At 33.6% G+C, this 11,046-nt stretch overlaps 1 long non-coding RNA gene across 1 annotated transcript; it reads left to right on the forward strand.

Moving 5' to 3' along the window:
• Positions 1–8,589: 8,589 nt before the first annotated feature.
• Positions 8,590–10,697, forward strand: LOC146881779 (uncharacterized). The gene is made up of 2 exons (XR_014986449.1): positions 8,590–10,045; positions 10,163–10,697. It is a non-coding gene; the product is annotated as an uncharacterized LOC146881779 (long non-coding RNA).
• The last annotated feature ends 349 nt before the right edge of the window (positions 10,698–11,046 follow it).

Here is an 11,046-nt window from a genome sequence, read left to right on the forward strand (position 1 = left end):
TGTTGAATGAGTAAAATTTGAGGAATCTTTTAGATCCCTATAATGTTTGATTGCTACAGAATCTGTATAAACCAAAACAAACTCATAAAATTGTCTGGTTTTATTGCATGTTAATGGTCTAAAATGAAAACCTTCAGGAAAAATTTTGGTAGTTATTTTGTTTGGGTTGTTATCCCAATACTCTGGTTCCAATTGGACAATTGACGAAAACTTGTTTTTTGCTATATAATGTGTTTGATCTTTTGAAACAGGTTTTTGGGTTGATTGGGTTTGGAGTTCTTGACTCATTCTTGGGTTGCAGATTGTTTTGTGGTTTTTTAGGTTTTTAATAAGGAGAGCTAGGTCAAGATTATCTCCTTCTTGTTCTTCATCTGAGACAATGTCTGCCTAAGTTTTCTTGGGAAGTGTAGTTAGTCCTTGATCTTGAAGAGCTAACAACGTTTGGATTGGGATGGCATAATCTAGTTTGGTTTGTTTGGCTGTTTGGTTTGAAGAGGTTGGTTGGGTTGATGACCCAATGACTTCTTTTGATTTTTTTTGGATTGATGACCCAGATTGGGTTGATGACCCAGTTTGTTTTGGGGTCTGTGACCCTGATGATTTATTTAGGCCAGATATGGCTAGTTTTATACCTCGGCTTCTTGCCGAAGCTAATACTGCCTTTTTAGGCATGTTCGTCAACTACCTTTTCCCTGCAAGTATTCACGAGTGAGGTAATCACATAGAGAATTCGAGGTGCCTCTGAGATATTCTATTTCAAATCAAAAACACTTAAAATTGCTTGCCATCTTGCAAAAATTTGTTTTGATGTTAAGTTTTTAACATCTTTTTGTAAAATGTCTTTTGCAAATTTACAATCGACACGAATTAAAAAATTTTGGTTAAGCAAATCAGATTGAAATTTTGAAACACAAAGAACAATTGCTAAAATTTCTTTCTTAACAGTCGAATAATTCTGTTGTGCAGGATTCCAATGTTTAGAAGTATAAGCAATTAATTGTTCTTTTTTATCAATCCTTTGTTTAAGAATACCTCCATATCCTAAATCAGAAGCATCTGTTTCAACAATTTTGAAAGCTTGGGGGATTGGTAAATAAAGACAAGGTAGTTCTTTGACCAAGGTTTTGACTTTTCGGACAGCTTGAGTATGTTCAACTGTCCAAGAGGGAGGAGCTTTCTTAAGACGATCATGCAAAGTTTTGATTATGTTATTGAGATTTGGAATAAAATCCCCTACATAATTAAGACAGCCCAAGAACCTTTGGAGTTGGGTTTTATCAATTATCTGATCTGGAAATTTATCTGCAAATTCTATTGCCCTATCAATAGGAATAATTTTTCCTTGGAAAATCATGTGACCAAGAAAACGAATTTTTTTTTTGGAAAAGGTTGATCTTTGATTTAGATACAGCTAAGCCATTCTGTTGAATAATGTTAATAAAGATATTAACATGCTTAAAATGCTGATCTATGGATTGAGAAAATATTAACACATCATCAATGTAAACAATTGTGAAATTGGAGTACGAATTGAAGATATCATTCATTATTTTTTGAAATTCAGATGGTGCATTTTTAAGTCCAAATGGCATAACGTTCCACTCGTATTGCCCAAAAGGAACAGTAAATGCAGTTTTGTATCGATTTTTTTCTTGGATCTGTATTTGCCAAAATCCAGACTTCATGTCAAATTTAGAAAAGATTTTAGCAGAATGGAGCCTATTAAGAAGATCTTTTTTGTTTGGAATAGGATATATAATCCATTTTAGGGCTTGATTTAGGGGTTTATAGTTAATAACTAACCTTGGAGTACCCCTTTCTTCTTCAGCTTGTTTGTTGACATAAAAAGCTGCACATGACCAAGGGCTCTTGCTTGGTCTTATGAGTTTTTTATTTAAAAGATCTTTGATCTCTGTTTGACAATGGAGAAGAAGTTCTTCATTCATTTGGATTGGTCTAACTTTAGTTGGTATTCATAGGGTAAGTCAACTATATGTTTTTTCCTAGACCAAAAGTTATTTGGTAGGTCAGAACAAATGGTTGACTCAATTGAATGGAGCACTCTTTTGATTTTTTGTTGAATTTGGGGCAAGCTTAATTGGGAATCAATATTTTTAAAAGAAATTTCTTCTTTTAAAAAATTGATTTGATTTGATTTTTGTTGAATAAGATTGATTTGTTTGGTGATAGGTTTTCTAATAAATCTAAATATTATAGATTTACCATTATGCTTGGTCGAGATTCCTTCTTCAGATATCTCTAAAGGGAACAATGTTTTAATAAAGGGTGTCCCTAAAATAACTTCATTTTTTAGGTCTTTGACTAACAAAAATGGGGTTTCTATCCGATAATCTTGGTTTTCTATAATTGCACTAGATAGTTTGTATTTGATTTGTAATTTAGAACCATTAGTTGTGCTAAGTCTTTCATATGTTTTTTCAAAGTACCTAGTGGGGATTAATCCTTCTAGGATACAATTTGAATCTGCACCTATGTCAAATAGGGCAATAGTTTCTAAGACAAAGTCTTCAACTATTATCTTAATATTGATGAAGAATTTTTGTATCGTCAAACGACTAATAAGACCTAGAAAGTCTCCAAATTCTTCTTTGTTTTCTAATTTTGTTTCAGGAATTTCTTCTTGATCAGAATTTTCCTCTAAATTGGATAATATTGCATTGTAAATTGTTTGTTGTTCTTTGATTTCTTTGATCTCCTTTTTGATATTGTGGATTTCCGTCTGGAGATCTTGAATGGTTACTGGTTTAGAGGCAGATTTTTCCAATTTTTTGAAAATAGGTTTAAGATCATATTTATTTGTGACTAGTAAGTTCTTCCTAGAAGTCTGTTCTAGGGTTTGTTTGAGCTTATTCAAATAAGTTCTTCTTTCATTGGGATCTGGAATGGAATTAATTACTTCAAATAAAAGATCTTGCTCTTTTGTTAAAACATTCACAGTTGGAATTTTTTCATTGTCAGAGGATGATTCTTGTTCATCCTCTTGAATTTCATTGAGATTTTCTTCAGAGAGTTCTGGATCAGATTCTTCTTCCGAAGTTTCAACTAGAAGATTGTTGATCTTTTCTTCTAATTCTGGTTCTAGATTGAGGTTGCTTAATTTTCTTTTGAGTCTGCAGTATTTACTGGTATGACCTGGTTTCCTACAATTGTAGCAAATAATGTTTTTTGTTGTTGGTGGTCTAGTTTGTCTTTTGCTTTCTTTAGATTGAAATGGTTTTCTAGACCTACGAAATTTTGGTCTACTATTCTTAGGTCTGGTACTTGGAAATTGTTCTTGTTTGACAACTTTCCTACTTTTCTTTGTAGAGCATCCTGGTATACCAAATTGCTTACAAAACGTTCCGAGTTCTTTTCTACTTTGAGATTTTTCCTTAGCAAGTTGTCTTTGGAGTTTATCGTTTTGACAAATTTCTAAGGCTGTTTTTTGCACATAGGAGATAAGTTGACCATAAGTCAAATGGTCGTAAGGAATGATATTATCAGGGGTTAAACTTCTGATTTTTTTCCCTGACCTTATCTCCTAATGATCTAGGAAGTCATGCTAAGAATTTTTCTTTCCAGAAAGGTTGTTGACTATCTTCCCTAGTGTAAATTCTTGTAGGAAAGTGTCTTTGTACCATTTGAAATCTCCTAAGGTTTTACACCTGAGATTTGATAATAATTCAGCAGACCTATCTTTCCATAAAGATGGATCTCCTATGAAGTGTTGGGCTATTGTAAACACTAGAGTGTTGACAGCATCTGGGATGGTTTCACCATTATTATAAATTGGATCACCATTATCATCTATTTTGACAGTTAAAACGATATCATACTTTTGGGCTTCGGTGAGATATTGATCCCACCAACCCTTTAATTGGCCGGTAAAACCAGATACTATAATACTGGCTATGGCTTCTTCTGTGGAATCATGGGTTGTTTGGTAGGTCGTACAAACCATGGTCATGTGTTGTAACATTTGCATGATATTGTACTCAGATTTGCCATCAATGTTCCATTCATAAACATTGTTGGCGTTGAATCCATTTGTTTTTGTGCTTGTATCTTCCATAGTAAGATCCAAGGTTGTTGGTTTAGTTAAACTTTTCCATTGCTTGTTTGCAGTGACTAAGATTGGATTGATTTATGAAGGAGTATTAGGTTCAGATTCATTATCTGAGCTTTGTTCTAGGACGGCTATGGTTTTTGTAGGTTGTCTAATTTTGAGTTTTAAAGAAGTTTCTTCGGTGGGTTGAGGAGTATCTGGAACAACCGTCGTTAGTAAATTATTAATTTTATTTAATAATTCACCATGATTTTGATCAGAAGTGGCTTTAGCTTTTAATAGGTTTTGTTTAGCCTTCTGACTTATTTTGAAAGGTTTGAACAAAGGTTTTTCTAATTGTTTTGAGGTAGATGCTTGCCCTGAAGAACTACCTATTTTTAGAAGTTCAGGTTTTGGAGAGATTAATTTTTCTCCTAATACTTGGAGATATTTGTTTGTATAATTGGCCTGTTCCATAAGGCATCACGATATTTGTTCTTCATTTAAGTCTTTGGTTTTAAAGGGTGCAGCTACTACTGGATTTCCCTTATCATCCCTAAGGTTAGGGAGTTGGTATTGTATTTTTGGAGGTAGTTCGGTTTGAACCTTTTCTCCATCCTTGAGATGCCATATCGTGATGACATTAGTGGTTTTGAAATCTATGATTTCTTCTTGGAAAGGATATTTTATATTGGTTTTTATGGTATAAGCATGAAACCAATCAAAAAATGGGATATTTAGTTTTACCTTTTCAAGAAAATTGTAATAGATTTCTTGAATAATAACCCTTTTAGAATTTTGGTAATTTCTAAAAAACCAATTTCTTTGGGGTTGTAATTCCTTCGAATAAAAATTATTTCGAAGTGACTCTTTATCAATAATGAACTTAGATTGTATCATAAGGTTCATTAAGAGAAGAATAGGTTGGAGATTGAATAGATCTATGATCTTCATCATCATTTTGTTGGTACACGGGCCTAGGTATGGAATTAATTGTTTCTATACCTTGGAGATTGGCTTTAGGAGTAATTATTCTGGAAGAACTACCCCGATAAGTATGTTGTGAGGCTGTTGAGAAGGATCTCCTAGCAGAATTGTATTTAGATGGACGCGGGACTGTATCGATACATATATATATATACATATATATATATATACATATATATATATATATACATATATATATATATACATATATATATATATATGTATATATATATATATGTATATATATATATGTATGTATGTGTTTGGTATACATTTATGTTTTATCTTTTAACTCACCCTATATGCTTGTGTTTGGCGATGATCGTGTATGCGGTACATGTGAGCAGGTGATGATGTAGGTGGAGCTGATGAGGCTTAGCCGCGAAGAGGGGATAGACTGGTAGATTTACATGTTTTGTTTTGAAATAATTTGTAAACTCTGATGAGAGGCTTTGTAATTATATTCAGTTTTATGATTTACGAACTTTGAGTATATTTGGAATTAATAAGAATGTTTTAAATTTCCCGTGTTTCTGGGAAATGAGGTATTATTAAATGCATTGAAATTAATTACTTTATTTTATTTTATTAAATTCGTAATATCCTGACGGGTTATATACTATAGTTTGTGGTAGTTTTGAAAGGTAAGAGGATAACTTTTGTATAAGTATAAACTTTATTATATAAACTTTAAGGTCTTTCATATGCATATATTATGTATTTTGGTAATCTTGTAAGTATGTGTGTGTATAAGAGTTAGAGTACACCAAATACTCTATTATATAAGTATACATAGTTTTGTCGACTAAAAAAAAATTCTTTGAAACCTCCTCAATGAAGATGGTATACTCCTCTCCTTGGATTCCAACCTGCAAAATGACACCAATTCAATTGTACAATCTCACATGTTCAGTTGTGGTTTAAACATATTGGTTAATTAATTAATAATACCTTAGTGCCCCAACCATTAGCACTCAGATCAATTTTTCTTGAGTTAAACTAAGAATGAGTATAGACTTTGGTCCAGGATACCTATGCTCCATGTATGCACCATTGTCCTGTATATATTAAAAGGGATACAACAATATGATGACATTGAAACAAACAAGTGGTGAACATATGGGAGAAGGAAAAAGTTGAGCCTCTTATAGGAAGTCCAATAATGCTAATCAAGATAGTTATGTTGTTAACTCAAACCTTGAAGATTGCAACTTTCTAGGATTCAAAATCTTTCTCTTTATGAGTACCATGATTTGTTCCTTAAATATTAACGCCCCTCATAATTTGTCTTAGAGCACGTTGCAAGGCATCAATAAATCCAAATACAAGGTTGATGAGATTGACGAAATCTCAGGGTGAAATCTTATGCATGGGATAATAAATAAGGGAAAATTTTTGACAAGAACTCACGTGGTAGTGTACCATGCATAGTTTGTGGTGTCTTTAAGCAAGCTATAAAGCTCAATGGGAATATTTAAACTAACTGGTACATCATTGGGGACTGGAATGCTCTTAGTAAACACCTCCCACTTGAAATTATTTGATTCTCTTGCCTTCTTGAAGTTCCTAGAATTATGTTATGAAGCAACCTGATTGAGGAGGCAATGTGAATTAAGATACAACAAGAACTAATTATGTAACAAAGCCAACATTTCAAAGCATTGCACCAAATTGGACGATAGATAACGCTATTTAGGCAATACTTATTTAATTAAACGCCATAAATTAAAAAATGGTATTAAAAGACAATGAAATAAACGCTATAAAAAGTCATATTCATAAATAGCATTTCATCCAAAAGATGCTATCTGTATGTGATTTATATTTAAGAAATAAATAAAATAAACAAAAGAGATAAATAAAGAGCGGTTTTAGATTTTGAGCGCCATGTTTAGGGTTATGATAGATAACATTTTATTAAATAAGCGCTCTCTATTTCTTATTAAAATATTTCTAAAACGCTCCAATGTTGCTTCCTACTCTAAGAAATAAGAAATGATACTCAACTCTCATGACGTTCTCTCTAAACTGACCCACATTTGAATTTCATTCAAAAATAACTGCAAAATCCACTCTGAACTTCACTCCCAATCACGTCCTTTTGTTCGTGCCGTACGCGTTATCACCAACATTTGCATCATCCGCACCGTCGTCTGCGTCATCTGCATCTAGCCCACCATCGTCAAGGGCAATAAAGGTACCATTCACAGTCCTTAACTCCATTTTCGCACAAAATTTCTTTTTTCTAATCGATAAACCCTAAATCATCTTTTATTTCAACCTTAAATTTCGTTTCAATGTGCGGTGTACATGTTAGTGGGAGTTTGTATTTTAATAGAAGTGAAGGATTTTTCATAAGAAAATCAACCAACAAAGATTGGTTGATTTCTTGTATAAAATGAAAAATATATTAAAATGTGGACTGTATTTATTTTCGTATTGTGAAAAGGAAAACCAAAATAACTCAAGAATGGCTTTTGTGGTGGAGTAAAAACTTGTTCACATGATGTTTCCCTTGTTGTTGGATTATTGGGGTTTTCAGATATGGAACCCTCTTGATTGCTTTGGTCTACTATTTCTTCAGCACACTGCCACTAAAAGAAAATATTTTATTACTAACCAATTTTAGTGACTAAAAGTTGTTAGTCATTATAGTAACCAATTTAGATACCAATTTATAAAATTAAAATTTATTGGTTACTAAAATAGTCACAAATATAAATAAAAAATTATAATTGGTCACTAAATTTGTCACTAATTAATTAGAGAGCAATTTAGTAACTAAGTTATTTTGGTAGCCAAAACTTAGGTAGCTAATTTTTAGTGACCAGTTTTCTTTGGTAGCCAAAACTATGGTAGCAAATTTTAAAAACCAATTTAGTGACCAATTATAATTTTTTATTCATAATAACAACTATTTTAGTAGCCAATAATATTTTTTACTTTGTAAACTTGTATCTAAATTAGTAATTATAGTAACTAACAACTTTTGGTCACTAAAATTAGTTACTAATGAAGCATTTTCTTGTAGTGTGCATAATAAAATATAATAAAATACTCTTAAATCCATACTTATAAAATTCTAATAAAATATTCAGATATGATAATATAAATGTTACAATTTATTCAAAGTCATATAAAACTCTGGTAAACTTTTCTCCCCGACTAGCCTCGCTCTGGCTCTATGCCTCACTAGATCCACCTACAACATCATATGCTCTCGCATACCGCGTAGGCGATCATCGCCAAACACAAGCAGATAGGGTGAGCTAACAATTAAACAAACATATATACAGAACATATATATATATATATATATATATATATATATATATATATATATATATATATATATATATATATATATATATATATATATATATATATATATATATAAACATACCAAAGGAATTCACTCCTTTGATTCCATACCACATGACCACCACCATGCTGCCCGTGATCTACATTTTCAGATGAATAACTCAAGATTCTTGCTACCACACCTTCAAGCCACAACTTGTAGAGCACGTGCGGGAAATCTACTATAGACCATACTCTGTAACACTATGTGGAGTTCCCAATACGAATATAGTTCGTAACGTCCTAAGACTACTAAACTCGTCAGCCGAATACTAAGGGGGACAATCTATGTGGACCCATCTATACGAGCCACAACTCGCACACTCATACTGCAAAACACTCGCCAACTCGAGTCACAACTCAAGTGTTCCTCGTGTTCATCCGTCATCCTTAGCCACAATTCAAGAGATGTCATTCTGAGTCACAACTCAAGGAATGCCATGTGCTTAACCCCTATCCCGAGCCACAACTCAAGGGATACGTTCCGAGCCACAACTCAAGGAACACCAGCAAGTTGACCTTCGAGATATCACCAAAGCCTTGTAGACAACACACATCGAAGCAAACAAAGCTTCTGCCTCTACATCATCGCCTGGCACTGCTATAGAGCCGTCAGGCGAAATTGGCTTCTAGACCGCCTAGTGGGGGACACGTGCCTCCAATCGCCAAGTGCCTCTGATACCACTGACTTTCAGGTATCGCCTGGCGGGACGACCCTCACCGTCAGGCACCACATGCTCCACTACTCCACTGCTTTGGTAGTTATCGCCATGCGCTACACCAGTAGTTGTGCAAATATTGGTTTAGTTGCACTGTAGACCCTTTCCACCATTTTCCAATCACTATAAACCCTCTTACTCTCTAAATTAGACAATCCCTTCATTTTTCCATTTAATCAATAATTGCACCTTATATTTATATCCGTTTAATCACTAAATCTAGGATTTCACCGCAGTTTAGGATATATATTCCTTTCGTCTAATCCTGCACAATACCATTTTACCATTTCCACTCGAAGTCCTTCTCCCCACCTATGAACCTTATAGCATAAATATGGGTTTCATATCCAACTAATGCATCTTCACTTAGTACCTCCTAATTGGTCTACAATTCTTAGTACAGTAATACTTTACCATACTAATACTACCTATCGCACTAGTATTCACTACAAGAAAATTATTTATTATCTACGAAAAATTATCTATCAAATATTTTTCGTATGCAATTTTATTTTATCTATGAAATAATTTCGTAGGTAACATCAATCTTTGTGGGTAACAAACAAAATAAATTATATACGAAAATTTCGTATGTAATGATGATAGAATTTTGTGAAAATTTTTCATTCGAAAATTATCTACAAGAGTAAGGGTAGAAAATAAATATGATAAAAGAATAAAATTATTTTAATAAACATTACCTACGAAAAACAGATTTGTATGTAAAGTTTCTTAACGATCCAAAGAAAAGCAGCACGCAAATCCTAATACGAGGAAACAAGCATGCTTTTTTTTGTTTAGTGATTTCAGACTACCTTGATTATTTCTCTCCTCTAACAGACCCAACACGCAGAAGCAGATCCCCTTCCCTCTACACTTCTCAATTTCAAAATTCAGCTCCAATTTCCCTCCGATCACTCATCCTTATAGATAGGTTTTCTTCATCTCCTTCAAATTCCTTGTTCATTTCTTTAATTTCTCTCGTCTCCAATTTGACCGAGAAAATAATTTTTCCTCTGCTCCTACTCATTTTTTACCGACGGTGGTGTAGCCATTTTTGGCAAGCTTTTCGCTCTCGCTCAACCCCTTGTGTCACCAAACTCGTTGTTGGATTCACTGTTCACCAGCAAGGATCGATACATGCCGCCGAAATCTCCTGACTTCGCAACCATCTCAAGGGAATGCACAAAGCTATGAAGTAGCCTCGCTGAAATCACTCGATCTTGCTACCATCTCCGAAGAGGCCACCGTAGTTGGCTTCAACGAATCAAAACTCCACCAGCGGTGTCAACGAGAATTGCCCGTGTTAGCTGCCGATCATTCCTTCTCCGACGACGACGACACTCTTTGTTCTTTTCTTAGAGTCAAACCCTCAATGTCGCCAATCTCACCTTGTTCTCAGGAAGTTTGATTTTATTCAAGCCTTTTCCCTTGTTATCTTTGAATTGTGTTGTAGAACTAGTGAAATAGGTATATAATCATTGTTGTATAAGTTCAAAACAACATTTGCTTCAGTGTAGTAGGTATATAATTTTTGTTCTAATTGCCATGGTGATAAATGCATTGATGATTTTTATTGTGTGGAAGTCTGAGCTCTATATCAGTTGTTGTGATTTCTTGTAGTCATTCTTCTCAATGATTCTCAATAACTTCACAGTATGAAGTTATGCCTTCAGAAGAATGTAGCTTGGTCGCCAAATTTGAGTCAGTGTCAGGGTCACAAGTGTCTTCTATGACATATAATCTCTTGGGAGAACTCCTCAACATATGTTTCATAAGGAACAAGGGTTGCAGCCACACAATTTTCAGCTATTTTCAAACAATAGTCACAGCCACCCAGCCACATAAAACAAACTCTGAATTTCAACAAGTTCACAATTATGCACCAGTTTTTATTTGATATGATATAACAACAATGATTTGATGAGTTTTATT

The sequence above is a fragment of the Vigna unguiculata genome, chromosome 11, assembly GCF_037176805.1.
Source record: "Vigna unguiculata cultivar grain cowpea cultivar isolate G323 ecotype 2 chromosome 11, ASM3717680v1, whole genome shotgun sequence".
Taxonomy (NCBI): domain Eukaryota; kingdom Viridiplantae; phylum Streptophyta; class Magnoliopsida; order Fabales; family Fabaceae; genus Vigna; species Vigna unguiculata.